Genomic DNA, 13,308 nt, shown 5'->3' with positions numbered 1-13,308 from the left:
CAGCCATCATCAGTTCAGTGAGGGCCCATATTAGTTCTGCACAGCGGCCATTATTAGCTATGCCACCACTGTATCCAGAGACATCTGTACTGGGCTTTAGGGTGGGTTTGTTGATGGTGACAACAGTGGACCATGTCTGCATAATGCGTGTCACTTGTAGTCTCCATGGAAAGACTCCTATAGAGTAGACTCCTATATTGGAGTGACAACACAAGAGCACATTCCTGAGATAGGGTCACCCTTTAAAAGAATCCCATGGCCTTATGTAATTATATATCTCATTCATTAGCCTGCACTACTTTATATAATAATCATTGATCACAGTGTTCCTCTCATATTTATTATTCCATATGGTATATTAATTATTTCAATGTATGTTTCTCTTTCTTGTACATTATTATATCATTTTACACCAATCATTCTCTGCCATTTTACCATGGAGGAAACTTTGAAAAGTTCAGATCTCAGGAAACCACTAAAATATTTTTTTACAAGGTTCATTTTGCAGCACAAATTTAATTTTTGTCATATAAACCAAAATGTCCCAAGGGCAATCTTTTTTAAAAGCTTGCGATTTTCCCATACAGTTTTTTTTTTACTTTGAGTTACAAAAACTTCCCCTAATACTCCACCTTAAAGCGGAACTAAACTAAAAAAAAAAAAAAAACACATCTTTAATCCTGCAGATCCATCAATCTGTCGGGAGGTTTCGTTTGGCACGGCACGGCGCAGAGGAAGCGCCAAGCTTCTTCCTTCTTCCTGGTTCTTCCTCCTATGTCACCTGATCTTACACTGCGCAGGCGCCAGATTGGGTGACGTAGATGGGGAAAAGATTTCTGATCACTGAGAATGCATGAGATCAGCAATTTTTTTCTTCCATTAAAGAAAGCATGCCCTAATCTCGGGCAAGGAGCATGCGGAGCCTCCCGGGATGCGTGACATAGGTATCCCGAGAGGCTTTGCGCTCCCATTCTGTCTTGATCGCCCTTTTATGTAAAGTAAAAAAGTCTGCGGTAATATTGGTCACAATGGCCCTGATTTATTAAAGCTCTCCAAGGCTGGAAAAGATACACTTTCATCAGTAAATCTGGATGATCCGGCAAACCTGGAATTGATTTCCTAAAAGTCATTTGCTCTTTGTTACCAAATGTTTTCAATCCTGGACCAGATCTATTCCAGGTTTGCTGGATCACCCAACTTCACTGAAGAAAGTGTATCAACTCCAGCCTTGGAGAGCTTTACTAAATCAGATCCAATGTATCAATGTTTATTGATTTAGCAATGTCCCATAAAAGTCGGCATGTGGGTTTGAAAATGAAGACCACATTTTCGCTTTAGGAAAAACACTACATATTGGGCCTGATTTAATAAAATTCTCCAAGGCTAGACAGGATACACTTTCATCAGTGAACCTGGGTGATCCAGCAAACCTGAAATGGTTCTGGTCCAGAACTGAAAACATTTGCTAACAAATACATTTTTTTTTTAAAGATATCTATTCCAGATTTACTTGATCTCCCAGCTTCATTGATGAACGTGTATTTTCTCCAGCCTTGGAGAGCTTTAATAAATCAGTCCCATTGTTTCACTTACCCACCAACCCCTATGACTTCTCCAGTAATTTTGGTGACAAAGCCAAGTTTAAGGGCTTTCCTTGTAAAATCAACAAGTTCAATTTGCAAAAACATTCACAAAGTAATAAAAATACTTTAGCGGAGCATTATGAACTTACCTGGGGAACTCTTTCATTATGTGCTATCAGCTCACAATGGTGCCATCAGGTGCCGGATCTCATAAAGTGGCATTGGGCTGGTATTGATGTGCACAATGGTCCGCAATGCTATAGCTGGGTGAAGCATAAAGAATACCACTGAGCCAATATCAATCCACTGCAATAGCAGAGGCGTAAATCCTACAGACCCCTTCTCCCATCTGGGAAACCCTAAATTTATATATATATTTATTATGCTTTAAAATCAATTGTTTTTTCTTTAGTTCTTTCTTTGTTTACTTTCTAATTCAGGAGCTCAGGGACAGTTTTTATTGAAATTATTTTGTTGATGTATATTCACGTCCATATTTTGTTAAAGCAGACTTCCAGAATTATTAGACGGTATTAATGCTGTAATGATTATAGGAAAAATTAACACATTTATTAATTATGCCTCAATTAAAGCAGATTTGCTGTTCTGAAGAGCTTGCCATCTAATGCACAGAGAGAAGAACAATGATCCACAGTGCCTCTCATTCCATGAAATCATTCTTAAATCCAAGCGTTACAATTACAATGAATTACTTATGTGTCAATAAACTGTGGCTCTTGATAACATTAAATGATTTGATGACTGGTATTAAGTAAATTGGATGATGAAACGCATACCGTCTGCCAGGATTTCTGAATACCAGGCGGTCAGGGATAGGGCTATCTAGATTTCTGTGTTGGAGAATAATCCCAGAGGTTTGATGTAGATGGGAAGATAACACACAGGTTATGGGTACTTATTTACAGCACAAGCAGCCAGGCTAAGGATTTAAACCGAAAGATCTCCATAAAAATACCTCTAACCTACAGATGGCCGATAACAGGTCATTCTACGCCAGTGTTTCCTCCAGAAGGTTTCCTTGTGCAATAAGAAATTTGTGCCTCTCAGGTCAGTTTAGGTGACACCATTAATATTTCTGGCTATCTGTAAGAATAATATTCTTCCTAATGGCCAGCAATGTAAGGCAGGTATCTAGTCCCCCCTTATTAAAAGGGGCTTATAGATTTCAGGAAACCTCCACCACCGCTAAACCTCACCTACTTTTTGAAGGACTGGAGTCATGAAGTCATTTCTACTACAGAAATATGTTTTACACTTCTTCTCCATTTCCTGGCCACCAAGAGCGAATACCTGGATAAAGTTCGGGTCCATGTATTAACGGCTCCCTGCAATATATAAAAATGATGTGTGTCCCTCCTATATTCCAACCAGACCCCATATCCAGGCATGGATCCTGCATTGTCTGGAAATGAAAGGAGCAGCACATGTGCAACTTCCTTTCTTGTACCAGGCCAAAGCTGAAGTATTTTACTTTTATTTGGGGGTTCCTAATGTTGAGGGACAGGGTTTCCTTTCATATACAGGGTTTTTATTAGTCTGTATGCTCCCTTTACCAGAGAGGCATCCAAATTCTCAGGAAAATGGGCACATTTGTACCCTTTACCCATTTCCAGAAAGCGTTGGCATCATCTTTAAAATGTGGCAGTAAGTGGGGTGAACATAGACCCTCTTTCAAGTTTTTTTTGTTGTTTGTGTGTCTTTAATTATCCCAGTGACTATTGTCAATTCAGAGCAACTCAGCATTTTGAGTTTTCCTAAGAGCAATAGGTGAAGGAAAACTCTCTTTTTTTTACTCTTTCCTGCACTATAAAATAACAATGTTGCTTGAGATTTAATTAAAGCAGATCCATTGGGTGGGTGTCAAACTCTGGCCTGCGTGCCGAATCTGACCCACAACTGTCTTTTTTGGCCCCCAAAGGAATCCTAAATATGAATTGCAGCTGCCCCGCTGCAGCATTGAAATAGCACCACTACTACAATTCCCGGCATCACTCGCGTCTATAGACCAGCAACCTCTCTGCCTATGCGGGGCCCTGTATTAGACTGTTTTATAGACAGAACTAATTCCGGGAATTGTAATTGCGGCATCACTCATGTCTATAGACCAGCGGCCTCTCTGCCTGTGCGTTCCCCCGCATTGGACTGTTTTACAGACGCAGGGAATTGTAGTAGCGGTGCTATTTCAGTTTCAAGTTTGGCCCGCGACATTGTCTAAGTCTTTAATTTTGGCTTAAGTACTTGTACTTAAGGATTTTTTGATGTTTGGGTAGGAAAGAGAATTACTCCCTTGAAAGGAATATTTCATATAGCTAGGCAAGAAAAATCTAATCATGTGCAAGGAAATCTAAAAAAACTGAATTTTTTTTGATTAACTTTGCCAAATGATCTGTCCACATTAGTAAATCAACACCATTAATTGTGAACCCATGTAAGAAGTTTAGCAGCTCACTGGATTTCTGGTAGGTAATTTCCTGTACTGGCCAAATTACAGAAAAGCTAAATTTACACTTTAAATGGAAGGTTCTTCTTTTTGACTTCCCAGAGGGCTTGCTAATGCCGAGGCAGTAAAACTGATCCTTTAGTTAGGTAATTTGGTCACAGCCATGGCACAGAAATTGCCAGCTTGTATTTGATGGGTCTCATACAGGTAATATGCTTTGTGACAGATCATCTTGAAATAAAAAAAGACCCTAAAATTTCATTACATTATTGTCAGCTAAAATCCAGAAACAACACTTATTTTTCAATCCTTTGCCTTGGCAGCGCAGCAGAATACAGTCTCTTTAATCTGTCACATTCCCTTCCATATGAGCTGAAGACGCTTTACCGATTGCCAAGAGATGCTTTTTCTCTTTCCCAGAAATTGGGCGAGCTCTCATAGCTGAACGCCTTGTCAATAAAATTACCCTGTGACAGACCAATAAAACAAAATCTGTACCTACAACCATTAAGACGCAGCACCATCATTAATTACCCATCCACTTCCCCAGGATGTCAGACAAGATGCTGTTAAAATATGGGGGCTTCAAAGCGAACATCTCGAAAATGCACTTTTTCTTTTCTTTTTTTTTTGCTGAAATTTTTACTAAGCAGATGGAGTTTAACAGCACCGTACAAAGCACACTCTGAAAATATCCCTTCCACAGATGATTCAAGATGCTCTGCCTTGGCAGTGAGAAATCACAAAATCAAGCTTCTGCCAATGTTTTTCTGGGGGGGGGTTACACAGTTTTAAAAAGGAATGCCAGCTGAAAAATAAAAAACTCTTTTCAAGCAGTAAAAATGCACTTTTGAAGCCAACCTCACAATAATATTATTAATAATGATGAAAATCATTTTAAGAAATTTTAAAAGGAGTAATAAAAAACATTTGCATCAGTATTTCTCTACCAGGGTTCCTCCAGTGGTTGCTGGGGTTCCAATGAGCAGTTTGTCACTCTCAGGTCAGTTTTGGTGATATCAATGATCTATTTTGGCTATCTGTAAGGATGACATTTTTCCTACTGACCAGCAATGTGGGAGGCATTCTTCCTACTTATCACCATAATTATGTACCGTGAGCGGTGGGTATGGTATCTAAAGCAGGGGTTCCCTGAGGTTATTTCCTGTTAAAAAGATTGAGAAACACTGATCTAGAGTATTTGGGTCTCTTCAAAGACATATTTACCTGAATCTAAAGCTTAATCTCTTTTCTTGGTTTTTAATAGAGTGCTGAGGGACAAGAATTACTGTTATTTTTTTTTATTGCTCACTGGTTAGACATTGTCACCAGGTCAGAATATGAGAAATCAAAAATGCTATCTTTTATGGGAAAAAAGGTTCCAAAGTGGACCCTGTTCGTTGTCTGAGATGAGATTTCTTCTCATGTTGGAGAGATTTCTTTTCAAATTCCGTTATATATCCATTACAAGAAATAAATCTCTCGATGAAATAAACCTAACAGGGGTTTGAAATCAGCCCTATTACTATCTAAGACTTGGCTTCAGATATATTTTTTTGGATTCCTATTGTGGTGCCCCGGGAGCACCCACTGGAGGGTGTGACATGGAGGTATTCAATGATGGCTGTGGGGTGAGCAAAGAGAATGCAAGATTAGTTAGCAGGTTTGACCTAGAGTTAGCAGGATGACCTAGAGAGGTAGATTGTGGTGGCCCGGGATCTGGTGGCACCAAACTGGACTTCAATCACCAAACTTGGTCAATCTATGGGTGTCCTGTGTCTCCCTGGGTGTGCCAGATCAACCCCCACTAGAGCTCTCACTGAATGGCAGTTGAACTAATCCACTACAGAGATCCTGGGGCAGCAGAAGTTGTATTGTTTTAAATGTATTGCCCATTGTATGTAAAATTTGCCTGTTAGAAATACCTCAAGAGGTCAAGGTGGAAATCTCTAAAAACTTCCAGTCTCTAGATGATTTGGGGTGGGATTACATTTGGTTTTACACTGAACAATGAACCCATGTATTTCCAGCAGGCTATTTTGGATTGCAATAGGCTGATATCTGCATCCTGGTAAAAGCTACAAATAATATGTGACATGGGGGCTACTGTAACATGTACATGATAAGAGAGAGTGACTTTTCTGTTTGTGGGACACCATTAGCCTTCAGTGTCCATGCAGTGTCTCTTTCTTTTCTGTGAGATCCTTCTATTGTGTGATACATCCCCCACCTCCTAGATTGTACGCTCTTCAGGGCAGGGTCCTCTCCTCCTGTGTCACTGTTGGCATCTGTCTTTCATTTGCAACCCCTAATGTAATGTACAGCGATGCGTAATATGTTGGCGCTAAAAAAAACTGTTTATTATTATTATTAATAATAGTTATTATTATGTGGGTCTTATGGGTCTTGCTCCCTGACTCTTCAACATGCAGGGACAGCACTAGTCACATGGTCACTTCTTCTTCATTTTCCTAGTTCCTTCTTTACTAATAAAAACTTGCATTTATGAGCATTCTCCAAGTTTTGTCTTATGAAGGAACTTGCACTCCTTATTAGATGTAAGAAGACATATATTCTCCACCTTTGTGCTTGGCTGTCTTCAAGACCCCACACTCTTGAAGGTCACCCGGGCCTCCATCTTTTACTCACACCCCCTCTTCTCTCTGGACTCTCTCACCATGATTATTCTATGTAGACAGGAATAACGCAGGAATGGCTGGGAACTTGAATATGAACTTTATTTAGCTTTATCGTAAACTATCCATAAACTGAAGTATGTGTACTTGCTGGTCTCCCTGGAATCATTCATTCTTTTCTTCATGGGTAACGTTAGATCATAGGAAGAAATCCAGGGGATTACTGAGCACTCTTAGGTTCTACTTGTACCTAGGAAAATATTCTACATGTAGAAGACCAATAGTGGGCTTTGAGTATTTAATGCCAAACCTATGGTCCTGGGGCTCCAAGTGGCTCTTTGCTACTTTGATACCCCTGGGCCCCCAGCAGTCTGTTTCCAGTGCTTCCATGGGGCTAATGAAATAGAAATACTCATTAGTATTTTTAAACAATTTAACTAATTAAACAATTTGCTTTATTTCTTTGCTTTATACTCTGTGGAATCCATTCCTTATTATCTTTTTACGTATTTTTTATAATAGATCCTGCTATGAGGGTTTTAAAATGTAGCTGTTAATTAGGCCGCAGGTATCATAAGTGTGTGAGCATTTATTCGTAACATGACTTTATTAGCAGTGATCTCTAGCTAGCTCTTGTAACATGTTTCTGATCTTTGTCTGTCTCCTGTAGAAATCCCAGGTCTCTACGCAGCCCTGTATCATATTCCAAAATTTTATCCATTCCCTTTAGTATATCTACAATCTTTACCTTTTTTTATAGTATGCCTGCAGTTTCAAACTATCTCTTCTTGCCTGCATGCAGTCACTGACCAGGCCTTATCTGCAGTCTCTGAACATCTCCTGTAATATGTTTGCGATTTATGACTGTCTTTTGTAGCATGTCTGCCATCTTTGACCATCTCCTGTGGCATATTTGCAGTCTCCGACTGTTGCCTTACTGCAGTCTCTAGCTGTCTGGGGTAAGATGTTTGCAGTTTCTGACCATCCCCTGTAGCATGTCTCCAGTCTCTGACTGTCTCCTGTAGCATGTCTCTAGTCTCTGACTGTCTCTTGTAGCATGTCTCCATCTCCTGTGTTGAATATGAATATTATCTGCATAAATATGGATATTCTATAACCCTATCCACGCACACACATATATTCAATAAATGAAGGTTCATGCACAAATATTAGCTAGTTGCCCAAACAGTTTAATTAAGAAACAAGTTGAAACAGAATACACAGCAGTATTGGTTGATATAGATATAGGGAACTTCAATCAACAAAATACACAGTTAATGCTAATAATGTTGTTAGTAGGTAACCCCTATGAAAAACTAATAATGCTTAGAACATAACCCAGCATTTACAATACAACATAGCAATAACATATACACATGTAGGACAAAATAGGAATGCATTCAGGAATATCTTATAGCTACCTGTTAGGATGTTAATAGGTACCCCAGGAGCCTGCATCCTTAATAAGAGAACTGCACAGAACAGTTTTTTTTTCAGCTCCCATTTTTATATAGGTAATTCCCATTAGATCTTATTGGGGATCCTGGATTGGTTATTAGGTGTGATCTATAGGATGACTATTGGTTGACAATATTCGGATTGGTTAATGTAACTTCAAAAATTTAATAGAATTCCTAGCTAATTTGATATGAGAATCTGGAGCCAAAATGTCTGGGATCATCTAAGTTTAGGGGTCAACAAAAGGTCCAGCTGGGTCATCACCCCAACACAGCTCTCCAGTTATTCATCCATCTTCTGCTGACTCAAGCTTGATTGATTTATTACCCCTTAAAGGCCCTACTGGGCCTACTGGTTTTGTTTACTGGTAATTATTATTATTACACAATATTTATACACCGCCGACATATTACACAGCGCTGTACAAAGTCCATAGTCATATCAAGGCATCATTTTATTATCTGTTTGTCTATTGTTCCTTGGGTGAAGCCCCTGATATTCACTGATAAGAAATCCCCCTAGGTGATCCGGGTGGCTGGTACAAAGAGAAACAGATCCCAATGATTAACCACCTGGGCGTTACACTGATGTCTAGATTTCTGTACCAAAAGCGTTACAGGTTTTCATGAAATTTTTTTTTTTAAATTGTAGACCTGTAACTAGTCTCTGACTATCTGTTGTTTTCTGTTTGCAGTCTCTAACCATCTCCTGCAGCATGTCTATAGTCTCTAACCATCTCCTATAAAATTGTTTGCAATCTCCAAAGCTACATACACACATCCAATGGTTCTCGCCCAATAATCGGCTCGTGGCTGATATCGGACGAGAATCTGGCATGCGTACAGCGCCTGTCGTCCATTGTTTGAATGACCATCCTGGCGGATCCAAGGATGAGGAATGATCCTAATGCAAGGGAAGGGGGAGAGCGTGCAGCGGGGTGCCCCTCCATCGTTTTCCCTCTTCCCTCTCCATAGAGCAGAACAGTTCTTTATGTACAGTACTCGTTCATGCATCGTGCAGTCCTTATTCGTTTGAAAGGATTGTGAAAGATCTTTTCCAATGACAATAATTGCATGTGTGTATGCAGCTTAACACTTCTTATAGTATATATGCAGTCTTTTGTAGTATATATGCAGTCTTTTGTATTATATATGCAGTCCTTTGTAGTATATATGCAGTCACTTGCTATCTATTGTAGTATATGTGCAGTCCCTGACAATGTTTTGTAGTTTGCCTGCAGTCCCCAACCATCTCTGGTTGCTTGTCTATAGTCTCTAACTATCTCCCATGGCACAACAGCAGTCTCTGACCATCTCCTGTAGCATGTGAACCATCTGTACATTGTGGATTAATGCAAGAAAATTTACCAATTCACCTTTTCATGCATTTAGACGCACTGCTAACCCATTCCAAAGAAATAAATAAACTGCCTAAACATAACGAAACTAAGTGCACTTCACAGTGTGAATCGGGCCTCTGGCTCTATTACATTGCACATTGCAGTCATTTTCACATTTTAAGGCTTTGGGAGGAGGAACATTTTAGCAATTTACAGGAAGAAGGAGGAAATCAGAACCTGATCCTTGCAATGATACTCATTGATGGTCTATTAAAATGACAGGTGACCTGACACCTCATATGAAGCTGAGTAAAATTGTGGATGATTCTATATGGCTCTATTTATAAAACAATCATTCTCTTGTGGGAATCTTCTAGGGTAATGTGTTTCAATAGCAGTAATTGAATTCCACTAGGGAATGTTTGAGAGAATGTCAGATTCCCTTTTTTATTGATAGACCCATTAAATGACAGATTAGAATTGAAAATCATTCAGCTGTTTAAACACTTCCCGTTTTTTTTATCTCAATTGTGTAGTTTATCAGAGTTCCACTTTAAATGTCCAACTTCAAAGTTTCGACTTTAAAATTCCTCACGCCAACTTCCTATCATTTCAATCTCACAATGTTTTCAAGGCTCTTCATTACAGAACTGTATTTTGGCAGCTCTAGTCCACAGGGGAGCAAAAAAGTTTAAATGTACATCAGCGTCTACTGACGGAGTGGATCGATCAGGCCAGCTATTGATGGGATCTGTCCGCAGCTTCCAGGTTTGCAAAGCATTCTATTCCCTCCCTGAATCTCTGTCCTGCCAAGTGTATGAAAGAGTCCCCAGAGGAGGATTAATGTTCACATCTATTAACTCGCTACAGTCAGCCTGTCTGGACCTGAACCCTGGAGGACGACTGTGCACTGAAAGGCTGCAAAATGCGGCAGAAAACACACAAGAGGGACAATGTGAAAGTGTAGGGATTACCATGACCGACAGCTCCTGGCTGCACATGGGACTTCTCATATTTGGATTCTTTTGTCAGCACCAGGAAAAATTAATTGTAATACATTTTTTACACCATGATCCAGCAAATCAGGATATATAGCAATATATCCATGAGACTGAGGAAGGAGCAGAGTCTTCAAGAAGAGCAGAGTATTTCAGGAGAGGGGAGTTATAGAGGAAGGAGCAGATTCTTCCAGAAAAGCATAGTATTTATGGAGAGGAGAACTAGTAAAGGGAGCAGAGTCCTCTGCCAGTGCAGAGTATTTACGGAGAGGAGAATTAGAGAAAGGAGCAGAGTCCTCCAGCAGAGCAGGGTATTTCAGGAGAGGAGAGTTAGAGGAAGGAGCAAGGTCCTTCTGGAGAGCAGAGTATTTTAGGAGAAGAGAGTTAGAAGAACGAGCAGAATCCTCCAGCAGACCAGAGTATTTTAGAAGATGAAAGTTAGAGGAAGGAGTGGAGTCCTACAGAAGTTCCGAGTATTTCCAGAGAGCAGAGTTGGATAGAGGAAGGAGAAGAGAATTTCAGGAGATTCGAGTTAGAAATAGAAGGATCTGAGTATTTCAGTAGGGAAGAGTTGGAGAAAGGAGCAGAGTACTTCAAAAGTGCAAAGTATTTCCAGAGAGCAGACTTAGATGAAGGAGCAGAGAATTTCAGAATGTTTGAATTAGATAATAGAAGGAGCAGAGGATTTTAGAAGTGGAGAATTACAAGGATGGAGCAGTATTTCAAGAGAGGAAAACTGGAGGAAGGGGCAAAGTCCTCCAGAAGTTTAGAGTATTTCCAGAAAGAAGAGTAAGAGGAAGGAACAGAGAATTTCAGGAGATTCAAGTTAGATAAGAAAAGGAGCAGAGTATTTCAGTAGAAGAGAATTCAAGGAGGGAGCAGAGTTCTCCAGCAGAGCAGAGTATTTCAGTTTAGGAGAGTTAGAGGAAGGAGCAGAGTCCTCCAGCGAAGCAGAGTATTTCAGGAGAGGAGAGTTAGAGGAAGGAGCAGAGTCCTCCAGCAGAGTATTTCAGGAGAGGAGAGTTAGAGGAAGGAGCAGAGTCCTCCAGCAGAGCAGAGTATTTCAGGAGAGGAGAGTTAGAGGAAGGAGCAGNGAGGAAGGAGCAGAGTCCTCCAGCAGAGCAGAGTATTTTCAGGGAGGAGAGTTAAAGGAAGGAGCAGAGTCCTCCAGCAGAGCAGAGTATTTCCAGGGAGGAGAGTTAGAGGAAGGAGCAGAGTCCTCCAGCAGAGCAGAGTATTTCATAAGGGAAGAGTTAGATAGAAGGAGACTACACAGAAGCTATTTTACTTTACCAGAACATAGTGATATCACCCTGACACATTTTAAGCCTCTTGCCAGAAAAGCTGACACGATAAAGCGTGAAGCAGATGAATTACGTCATGTACCTACCGCTGCACGAAAGGCCAGACAGGAATCTCTACATAAACTGTCACGTCACAATAATAAAGACAAAATGGCAGAGAGTAGCCACCGTGAAAACAATAGTCATTCTTTAACACTCCTCAGTCCTGCCTGATTCAGACTCCTGTCTGCTGTTGAAGCTGCTCACATTTTTTAGCTACATTGGGGATGAATAATCCGTCTCGCACCGCAGGGCCCAGCGCATTTCTCGTAAGTGTGCTTGTACATTGCCAGGCTGAGGATATCAAAGCATCGGGGCAGACATTTTGGCAAGTGGACGGAGGCCGATTTCGCAATGTCCGTTTCTTCTGTTGAAGCTCAGAGCTTATTCTCTCTCTATAAACACGCTTTTCACCACCTCATTACTGTCAGGCACTCTTGGCGGTCAATTTCTGCTTGTGTTTTTGGCACTCTATGAATAGGGGTAGACTTAAAGAGTGACTCCACAATTGGGGCATAAAATTTGTATATATTTTCTACATTGTTCTATATATAGAGATTCTTAAAATAAATAGACTAAGAGTTAAAACTTCAGATTTTGTTTTCTGTCTGTGACCCCCATTGGGGAGAGTTTCTCCCACTTCCTGTGCCTGTGAAATCTATATTCTATAAAATATCTACCAGTATATTGCAATGTGATGATGTGTAATACTGGACTGGAGTTTTTGAGTCCCTAGCTTATTATGGGTCAGGGATTTGGTTGTTTGAAGACCAAATGGAGTTACATCTGTAACCCAGTTGAGCACCAATTTTGCCATGGTGTCACTTGCAACCACAAATGGCTTTGCTGACACACATGGGATTTGGTCGATCGTTATCACGAGGTTGGTCCCAGGCAATGCCGTACAGCCAATTAATAATTGAGTGCATTAGGACAGTGTTTGTTTTGCACCTTGGTCAAATTGTCAAGAAAAATTTTCCACTGACTGGGAGTGGGACAGTGGAATGAATTTCCTGCTTGAAACGGGGTGGGAGAGTACCTGTCCTTGACGGCTGCAATCTTTGCAGTGACAGCATAAGTGGGAGCAAACCTGGTCCCCATTGCTACACCTTGTACCTGGAGGTAAATGATACCATCAAATGTAAACACATTTTACTTAAGATGTAACTTAATAGTAACAGGAAGGATCTGCTCCTCTCTCTTGTCATTTCCTTCTGCCGATCATGCAGGTTGGCTTATGTGAATGGCTGAACAAAATGACAGGAAAGAAGACACAGATCCTACCTGTCATGGTGAAGGGAGGCATTTGGCACAATCCATGACCCATTATTAGTCTACAGCTTTGAGGTTCAGCACAGCCCATGGCTCTGTACTGGTCCGCGGTATGGTGGTTTCTGTAATAGTTGACTATTTTCACTAAGGAACATCCTAATGACATCCAGACCTCTAATATGAGGAATACTCAGCAAAATAAACTAAATAAATGATAA

At 40.4% G+C, this 13,308-nt stretch overlaps 1 protein-coding gene across 11 annotated transcripts in view; it reads left to right on the top strand.

The window, feature by feature from the left end:
- CACNA1C (calcium voltage-gated channel subunit alpha1 C) overlaps positions 1 to 13,308 on the top strand; it is a 235,327-nt gene that overhangs the window by 9,352 nt on the left and 212,667 nt on the right. The gene's annotated exons all lie outside the window — the stretch shown is intronic.

This window comes from Pyxicephalus adspersus, chromosome 2 (assembly GCF_032062135.1).
Source record: "Pyxicephalus adspersus chromosome 2, UCB_Pads_2.0, whole genome shotgun sequence".
NCBI classification, from domain to species: Eukaryota; Metazoa; Chordata; class Amphibia; order Anura; family Pyxicephalidae; genus Pyxicephalus; species Pyxicephalus adspersus.
This window is presented reverse-complemented; position numbering and strand designations above follow the sequence as displayed.